At 46.8% G+C, this 9821-nt stretch overlaps 1 protein-coding gene across 1 annotated transcript in view; it reads right to left on the reverse strand.

The window, feature by feature from the left end:
- LOC147338498 (katanin p80 WD40 repeat-containing subunit B1-like) overlaps nucleotides 1–821 on the reverse strand; it is a 28071-nt gene extending 27250 nt beyond the window's left edge. Inside the window, exon 1 of the mRNA XM_086296139.1 lies at nucleotides 498–821. The gene's annotated coding sequence lies outside the window, so the exon portion shown is untranslated. The remainder of the gene's footprint in view (nucleotides 1–497) is intronic.
- Between the last annotated feature and the right edge of the window lie 9000 nt (nucleotides 822–9821).

A 9821-nucleotide genomic window follows, 5' to 3' on the forward strand; every position in this document is an offset into this window, starting at 1 on the left:
ATGTTGTTCACAGGACACAAAGAGTAAACGATCGTTTACTCTTTGTGTCCTGTGAACAACATCGGCGTGGTGTTACTTGTTTGCTGTTTTCGCGATCGCGTCGCGCATGAGGATATCACCAGGTAAACTCGCCACATTTTTAAACATTTTGTTGTTCAACAGCATCAAGACTGACGGAGTGTGTTTGAGACAACCTCACAAGTGTCACAGATGACACATTTGGCGTTTTTTGCTGGTTTGTCGGTAGGAGCTCCTGAAACGCAAGACTGCCACACATCTGTTCGACCAACGCCAGTTGATCTAAACGCCAGTTGATCTAAACGCCAGTTGATCTAAACGCCAGTTGATCTGGAACACCGGTGCTGACCTAACCACCCGCCGTACCGAGCTCCGGGCTAACGTTAGCCGAACACTGAGGCCGGGCATCGGCGTCAGGAGCAGCGGCTCCCCGGCGGAACTTGGACCGAGCAGACGCAGTCTGGCGTTGGGGAGCTTACCTCGGTCTGTCGGTCACCGACGGACGGCTTAAAGTTGATCCGGTGAGACGGCGACAGCAACTTGTCGACGGTCCGTTTACTGCTCGGCTGCAGCTTAGCAACTGAATCACACACCTCACTTCCGGTGACGTCATTACCCTTTTCCCCCAAACAACTTTATTAACAAATACGCTTCGAAGTCATGACTGTAGAAAACGATCACTAGGTTGAACTTTTCAGTAGCGCCGTTAACTTAGCGGTATTTATCTTAAATTTCCATTTCTCCAGATTTGACATGTTTCTCTTTGTTTTTATTTTTGTTACGTTTGCCAAACTTTTCCCTTTTTCTCAAATCTTTTCTGGTAAATTTAGATTTTTTTCCTTATAATTTCTCCTAAATGCATCTTTTATTTTCTTGTGATTAAGTATTTTCCCCCTCACATATCTGTCCCTTTTCTAAATTTGGTTTTTAGTTTCTCATAAACCTGGTTACCCGCCCCCTCTAAATTTGCCTCTAATGATTTAAGCTGCACTGAAAGAAAAGCAGCTTTGTAAGAAAATGAAAGCTATCTAAAATGACATTGTGTATTTACAAAACTAAAATAAAACAAAATTAATTAGGAAATTAATTCATTAGTTCAGGGCTGGATTGGGACAAAAAATCGGTCCGGGCATTTTGACTAGTGACCGGCCCACCAGGTATTACAGGAAAAGCCATAAAGCCTTTGAATGAAAACAAACGCTGTTGTGACAGTGATGTACAGTCTTGTTGGTATATGTAGGATTTCTATACATTGTACATCAGATGAAAACTTTGGTTGTAAGATTCAGATAATTATTTATTAAAAGCGAGACATTTTAAATGAGAATAAGAAAGAAAAGTATTTCTTTGTGCCCCCCTCTCCCTGTTAATGCCCTACCTGCCCCCCTGGCAAAACTTTGCTAGACCCGCCCCTGCACAGTTACCAGCTGTCAGCTACATAAAAAAGGATCCTGGTGTTATTTGTCTCTCAGAAACAGTTGATAACTTCAACTCATTCATGTCACCTAAAAGGTAAACCTGTTTCTCCATCACCTGTTCAGCTCTGATGATCCAGTAAGGACATCTCCTGGTTTCATGTTTCCCTCTCACATAACCAAACCGACATCATGACCAGCAGTTTTAGAGCTGTGGCTCCAGCAAACATCAGCTGATACTAGAAATTAATATTAAATAAATTCTAACAACAGCTGATCCAGCTTAAACGTGCTGCTGTTGTTTAGCGCGACATCCGCTGGTTTCCTGTTTCTGGCGCAAAGTGGGCGATCAACAAACGAGAGAGAAAAGCCGATCAGTTGATCATTGATCAGTTTCATGATTGAATGAGCGAAGAAGAGGCAGCTAACAGCGTAAAGACGCAGAATAAATCCAGCTTTGTGTCTTTTTCATTATAGCTGAAGTCCGGGACAAACTGCGTCTCTTCTCAGCTCAACACGAAACGCGTAATATTTTCTCTGATGATTCCGTTTTTACAGGACGGTTGGCAACTCTACTAACTAACCTTATGAATAAAGTAAAGTTCACTATCAGTAACATCATAGCACCACCCAGCTGTATAGGAACTCTGTCAGTACAAGTTATTGTAACTGACTGTAAAAAGTCAGCATAACGAAAATAAACTCCACCTAAACTTGGTTCATATCTGACCCAGATAGACTGCAGGTCATAACTTCTTACCTGAAGTTCAGTTCACCTGACACTCGGACCGGCGGCCGCCTCGGGGCTCTCCTCCTCCTCCTGCCTCCCCTTTCCCTCATCCACCTGCTGGCCTCAGTGGGAGCTCCGCCATAGCCACCACCAAACAACTTCTTACACATCTGCCAGCATCTGGCCAATCCACCACCTTTCATTGTTTATACTGTTACAAACAAACAAAAAACCATCGGCCCATAAAAACGAAAAATCACCAAATGCCCGGTATGCCCATGGCCAGTCTATGCATTAGTTGTAATAACGTAATTCGTTTAAATTAATTTAGGCTATTTTTAGCCTCACTAGGCTTTGGTGCAGAGGTTCACTGAGAGGTTAACGAGTGTGTGTAATTTTTCTATTACAGTATCATATATACTTACTGTACTGTAATGTACTTAGAATATTATTATCATATTATTATACAGGTAAATCAGTATCCTAGTAATTATTCATATTGGTGTTGGTGATATTTGCAAAAACATTTAAACAGTCATAAATTAATTGTTGGCCTGTAATCTGTGAAAAAAGTGTTAGACATCTCTCTCATGAATAATTCATTCACTTTCCACAAAAAAAAAAGAAATCCTATCTCAAGGCAGAAGCTGCCTTGATAATAGCTGAGTTATCAGTTTTTAGCAACAGAAATGTCTTTTTCCAGAGAGACGTGGCCAACAAATGTAACGTCACAGTTATAGAAACATGATTTAAGTGACCAAAAAGGACAAAATAGATATAATAACTCAATAAATCAGAGTCACAAATATATTCTATGTATTTCATATATACCTATTATTATAGTATACAGTCAAAACAAAACAAAAACAAAGAAACTTCGGAAATGACTTTTTGGCACAACACCGGCAGGTGGCAGTATTTCACCTTTAAGCTTTTTTGACACGCGTCAGAAGGAGAAGAAGAAGAACCGGGACGTGTTCGTCAGCACTGGATGTTCCGGTTGTTTACAACCAGGAAATCTGTCAGTTTGTGAACCGGGACTCCGTGAACCTGCAGCGGTAAACATGGCGGCGGTGGACGTTGTAACAGCCGTTATGGTGTGGTGTCCCTTTAAGACACCCAAGTCGAGGGTTTATGGTGTCATCAGTGTGTGCCACTGCTCTCGCTCTCGGATTATGAGGACACGTGCCTTCACGCTCGTGCTTAACGAGGGACGGACTTATGTTTTCTTTTCCAGACCCTTTTTTTTGTTTTGTTTGCAACGCTTGGGTTGTATGAACGCTGGGCATTCTGTTGTTGAGCCGCAGCCGTTCAGCCGGGCTTTTATACGGTTGCTGAAGAATGCGTATTAAAGAACCACCGTGGATTACTGATACCAGCGTGGGTGTGTATCCTTCCGCCTAGCCTGCTAGGTGTTTTGCCGCCTCTTCTCAACCACACAACACAACCCAACGTTACAAAATGGCGCCCGAACATCTTCTCTTGGACCTCAGTATGCAGTATCTTCGAGCAGCGGATGATTGATACACTGAAAGGTACATAGCGGCAAAGTAGAGCTAGTAGTAGCCTGCCATACTTCGCGGAGACAGACCAGGCTGGCCTCGACGCGGACGTCCGATTCGCCGGATCACGGAAGTGTGTTTCTACGGCAACGAGTGGAGCCGCCGCAGCGCTGTTTTCGGGATGTATTATCGTCATCTGCCGAACGCCTTTACTGCGACATTTTTGGATTAACGTGGATTCACGCTACTTGGACGCGAGATGGATGCCGTTTCTTCATAGTTTCTGAAGTACACGCAAGCGGAGTAAAGCGCACCGGATTTTTTTTCTTCCTCGCCAGCTGAGCTCACGCTGCAGACTTTGCTTCGTTCGTATGGTCTCTGCAAGTGGGAACTTTTCCACGGGACAAACCTCTATACCGCGTCAGGACTGGACAAGTTTGGTGTCCTCTGGAAAATCGCCGAACTGATGTTGTGAGTGTATTTAAAAAAAAAAAAAAAAAAAAAAAAAAAAGACCGCTGTCTATATTTCAAACTGATTTGCTATTGATTCTCACTGGCTTAACTGTCCTTATTGAAATGCTGTTTTAAGTGCATCTGACTTGAAAAGGTGTTGCTCATACTCAGTTACTCGTAAGTTTGGATCTATTTTACACCTGAATGCTTTTGATCAAGGGTGTTTGCTCCTTCCACCTCCACGTTTCAAAGTCAGATAAGACATGTGTAGCTAAACTTCAGAATTCACATGTTTCGTATATTTTTGTGTGACCAGAACTGAAGTTGATTTCTGCTTAACTGCTACCTTGTATAGATTTGGGTCTTTGATAAGTGTGTATTATGGCTACTCATCCTGACTTGAATGACATGTGTGATGATATAGACTTTATGTTACACCCCAACCGACTTACTGCCAGACATAGTACTGCTGACCTTGGGCATAAAGTGCAAAGTCTGCAAGCAGAGGTTGATATGCTTCAGCGGTGTCTTCATGACTCTTTGGACCTCCAGAGGAATATTCTGGAGCAGTGGACTCAACAAAAACGACCAGTCCCAAAAGTGCCAGCTGCCCAGATTACTCACCCTTTTCCTCAGGCCTCCTCTACCCCATATGTGCCAGGCCTGCCAACCAGGGAAACGCAGCAATCTATCTCAGCACCTGGCCCCACGCAGCCCGCCAGAGCCTTGTCCCAATCCCACTCAGATTCACTGGAGCTAATTAATACAACCAGAGTCCTTGCTGCGGCATTGCACCAAGCTAAATTGGAGCCCAAGGTGTTCGCTAATGATGGCAGCCTTCACCCAGAAGAATGGCTGCAGTCTGTTGCTGCTTATAAAACCTCCTTAGACCTAACAGACGCCCAAATCCTCAGAGAGCTGCCACACTTCCTAGCTAAGGAACCAAGAAAGTGGTCTAATGTGCTCATTCCTCACGTATCTACATGGGCTAAGTTTTGTGAACTTTTCAGAACCGTCTTCTTGCCTGCTGACAACCAGGAGCAGATTTTGAGAGGCATCCTGGACTGTTTCCAGCACCCCGAAGAGCCTCTGCCAACGTTTGTTGCCCACATGCTCAGTGAATTTAGGAGACTGAGGAGCCCACCATCTGAACTGGAGCAAATTGAGCTCATCTGTAACCACGCAGTGGAGAAGTACAGAGTGGCACTGTTCGGAACGCCTGTAAAGTCAGTAATTGATCTAGTGCTGCGTGCCCACGAGCTGCATTCTGTTCTTGGCACTAACCTTTCACGGCCCTCCCGAGCTCAGCCGAAAAACAGAACTGAGGGAGGACCCCGCTGTTTCAAATGTGCCATGCCTGGTGTTACCTCTCGTACGTGCCCTAACTGTTCCACTGATTTTCAGGGAGCTCGACACTCTCCCAGGATGGCTCCGGAGCTTCCCCAAACGCTGTCTCCTGACCAACATCCAGTAACTCAGCCTGCGGATCCAGATGAAACTGGCGGGGTCAGGGAGACGAGAGCAACGGGCAGGAGGCCGGGAAACTTCAGGGGGGGGAGAGTGTTTCACAGGGGCAACCCTCCCCCCAACCAATAACTCAGCCCTCATCGTCTTTGTCAAATCAAAGTGTGCCACCAGTGCTCAATCACGTTGAAGATGGAACTTCGCAAGCATCGTGGAACACCCCTCTCAGAGTTAAAGTGAACTTTAATGGGGCGGCTCTGGATGCCACACTAGATACAGGGGCATCTCTTTCAGCAGTAAATGCAGACCTATTATCTGAGAGACACCGAAACCAGTCATTAGAGAATCCGTGGGATTCTCCTCCAATAAGACTGGCCAATGGCACCAACTGCAGTCCATTAGGAATAACCTGGCTGACCATTGGATTTATGGGCAAGCGAGTCTATCAGCGGTTTGTGATAGTGCAGGACCTGTCATCCCCCTTTGTTCTTGGGATGGACTTCATGACTCGCACTTCACTGACAATACATGTCCCAACAAGAACTGTAATTATGGATGATAATCCCCCATGTCTTGATGAACTCTGTGAAAATGGCTTTGTGGAAGCTGATCTTGAGTGTGGAACTATGACCCTGCAGAACACCCCGCAACTCCATGATAAGGCTGGAGAAGCTAACTTGGATTCTGAGGAACGGGAAGAACTGTTGGAGTTGTTAAATAGTTTTGGTGACCTGTTTGATGGCCACCTTGGTCGCACTTCTCTGGCAGAACATGTCATTGTAACTGGGGATGCAAAGCCTGTTAACTTACCACCATACCGCACCTCACCAGCTAAGAAGCAAATCATAGAAGAGCAAGTGGAAAAAATGCTACAGGATAACATCATCGAACCTGCATCAGGACCATGGGCAGCCCCCGTGGTCATTGTGAACAAACCCCCCCGCGAACCACGGTTCTGTGTTGACTTCCGTGGTCTGAATCAGCTGACCGTGAAGGATTCTTACCCACTCCCGCGAGTGGATGAATCACTGGACTTTCTGTCGAGAGGGAAGTTTCTCACAACACTAGACCTCGCTCGAGGTTACTGGCAGGTCCCCATTGCTGAAGAAGCTAAACCAAAGACTGCTTTTATCACGCACTGTGGCCTGTTTCAGTTCAGAGTCCTTCCTTTCGGCCTGTGTAACGCCCCTGCGACTTTTCAGCGGCTTATGAACAATGTTCTAGCTGGCCTGATTTATAAGTCCTGCGCGGTGTATCTAGATGACATTGTTGTCGCATCACCGACCTTTGAGCAACACCTGCTTGACTTAAAAGAGGTCCTTGGTAGGCTTCAGTCCGCTGGCCTCTCTTTAAAGCTGAGCAAATGCCAATTCTGCCTTTCAGAACTCACCTTCCTTGGTTATCGGGTTACGCCGGCTGGCATTCATCCTGACCCTGACAAGGTGAGAGCTGTGACTGACTTCAGAGTGCCGACCACAACAAAGCAGGTGCGACAGTTCCTTGGCCTGACTGGCTACTATCGCCGCTTTGTGCAGGACTATGCCCGCCATGCAGAGCCACTCTTCGCCCTCACTAAAAAGGACGTACAGTTTCACTGGGATGACAAGTGCCAGGCAGCTGTGGACTTTCTGAAACATTCAATAACCTCAGCGCCGGTCCTCAGGTTCCCAGATTTTTCGCGTCCATTCTTCATTCACACTGATGCATGCGATGCTGGTCTTGGGGCAGCATTAATGCAAAAAGATGAGGATGACAAAGACGTTGCTGTAGCATTTGCTAGCCGGGCTATGCACAAATCGGAAAAGCCCTACTCAACTCCAGAGAAGGAGTGTCTGGCCGTGATCTGGGCCTTGGAACATTTCCGACCCTATGTCGAAGGCTTGCACGTAACCATTTACACCGACCACAGCAGCCTCAAGTGGTTGATGTCTCGACCGAATCCCTCTGGCAGGCTTGCTCGGTGGTCTCTGCGCCTTCAAGACTTTGACTTCAGCATCATCCACAAACCTGGAGAACGTAATAAGGTGCCCGATGCCCTTTCCCGTAATCCTCTACCAGATGTGGATGCCCCCATTGATCTTCTCCCTCCCTATGCCGTGATTGGGAGCATGGACCTTCGTGCTCTACCTTCTGTGATTGTTTCGGACCGCCTGCATGTTCGTCAGCTGCAGCTTGAGGACCCAGTCACAGGCCCGTTGCTCAATCAACTGGAAACTGACCAACAAACGGGGGAGAATAATCAAGATCTGGAACAGTACGTTGTCCATGACAGTCTCCTCTATTTCCTCGACCCAAAGACAAAGTGTGGTCTCCACCCACTCAAGCAGCTTAAACTGTTTGCTCCTACTGCCCTCCGTGGTTATCTGCTCAAATATTACCATGATCATCCCACAGCTGGACACCTGGGCATTGCAAAAACGCTGGCACGCTTGCGTCTCAGATTCTTCTGGCCACACATGAACTCTGACGTGAAAAAGTATGTGGTCTCATGTTGTTTGTGTCAAACCACTAAGCCGAGTCAAAGAAAAACAGCAGGCCTTATGGTCCCTATCCAGCCACAAAGACCATGGGAGTACGCAGGGGTGGACTATGTTGGCCCACTGCCCCGCACACAAAGGGGGAATGCTTATATCCTTGTTTTTGTGGACTATTTCTCAAAATGGGTCGAGGTGAGTGCTGTGAGAGAAGCCACTGCTCAAGTTGCTGCGAACAAGTTCATTACTGACATTTTTGCCCGACATGGTTCTCCCTCCCACCTTATTTCTGATAGGGGAACGCCTTTTGTCAGTGAACTCTTTGAGCATGTTTTGTTGACTCTTGGGACCGAACACAGACTAACAACTGCATACCATCCTCAAACGAATGCAACTGAGCGTGTAAATCGCACTTTGAAAACGGCCATTCGAGCCTATGTTGGGGATAAACACACCTCTTGGGACAAGTATCTTCCCCAGATCTGTTTTGCACTGCGCACTGCGCCTCACGAGAGCACAGGCCTGAGCCCGTCCATGATGCTGTATGGGCGAGAGTTGGACACGCCCTTGGACCTTGTCACTCAACCCTCCTGGGAGGGACTGAGCGACCCGGAAACGTCCCACTCAGATAACCTGAGAGCTTCGCTTCGGGATGCTCATGAACATGCTCGCTTGGTGCTCGGAGAGAGTCATGAAAGGCAAAAGCGCTACTATGATCTGAGACGTCGCACGGTTTCTTATGAAGTTGGGGACCTCGTCAGGGTAAAGTCACACCCAAAATCAGATGCGTCGTCCAACTTTTCTGCTAAGTTGGCCCCGCTTTACACGGGTCCCTACCGCATCTCCAAGAGGATGTCGGATGTGAATTACTCTCTCACCACAGTGGACACTGGGGAGAGAGTGGGAGTTTTTCATGTTGCGAACATGCAACCATTCCATACCTGGGACTCAGCTTTGTCTAGCCAGCGTGCGACGCTAAATGCTACAGCAGCTTTGGATCTCAGTGTCCCGGACAGCAGTTTGCCTCCTGCTCTTTCAGTCCCGGGCCGCATTGACTGTGACGCGGTTGACGCAACTCCCGCGGTCTGTAGCAACGCCCCTGCTGAGACTGACTTTGACTGTGCTGACGCTGCCCCGCTTGTCGTGGACCAGAACTCTTTCCAAGAGACTGCTGATGTTGCTCTGGAGACAGAGGTTAACAGTTCACCTCCTGCTGCCGATGGGTGTGCTGTTAGGGGTTCTTATGACCTCAGACCAAGACGAGTTCCTAGGGTCACCGCTGACTGGTCGGTCAATAGGTGGACCAACCCTTTTCATACTGACAGATTTAACATAAAGTGACCTTGTTTGCTTTCTGATGTGTTTCATGTGGTCTACTGTTGTCACAGGACCGTTGTTTGAGTTTTCTACGATTCATGTTGGCACTGTTTTCATGTTGTGATGATATGTTCATGCTTACTGTTGCAATTTTTGGGGAAACGGTGGAAACGCAATGTAACAATAAGAGGGAATTTCATTCTGTCATCGTCCTGGCTATCCTAAGCTTATTTTCTTTCTTTGACATTTATTTGAATGGGCATTCACCATGTGGGACACTGTCATGTATGCCAGGTTGTCAATTTTGGACTGTACATTCCCCTATTTTGGTTTTAATGTCTTATCCTGCTGACCATGTATGGAGGCTGGTTAAGTTTGAACTGTGCCTTTGCTGTGTTCGGCTGGGGACAGCCTTTGTTTAACCGGGGGGGAATATGTAACAGCCGTT

The sequence above is a fragment of the Aulonocara sp. 'chitande type north' Nkhata Bay genome, linkage group LG1, assembly GCF_057382095.1.
Source record: "Aulonocara sp. 'chitande type north' Nkhata Bay isolate Kocher_YH1m ecotype deep benthic linkage group LG1, A_spYH_male_GT1.1, whole genome shotgun sequence".
In the NCBI taxonomy this organism is placed as follows: domain Eukaryota; kingdom Metazoa; phylum Chordata; class Actinopteri; order Cichliformes; family Cichlidae; genus Aulonocara; species Aulonocara sp. 'chitande type north' Nkhata Bay.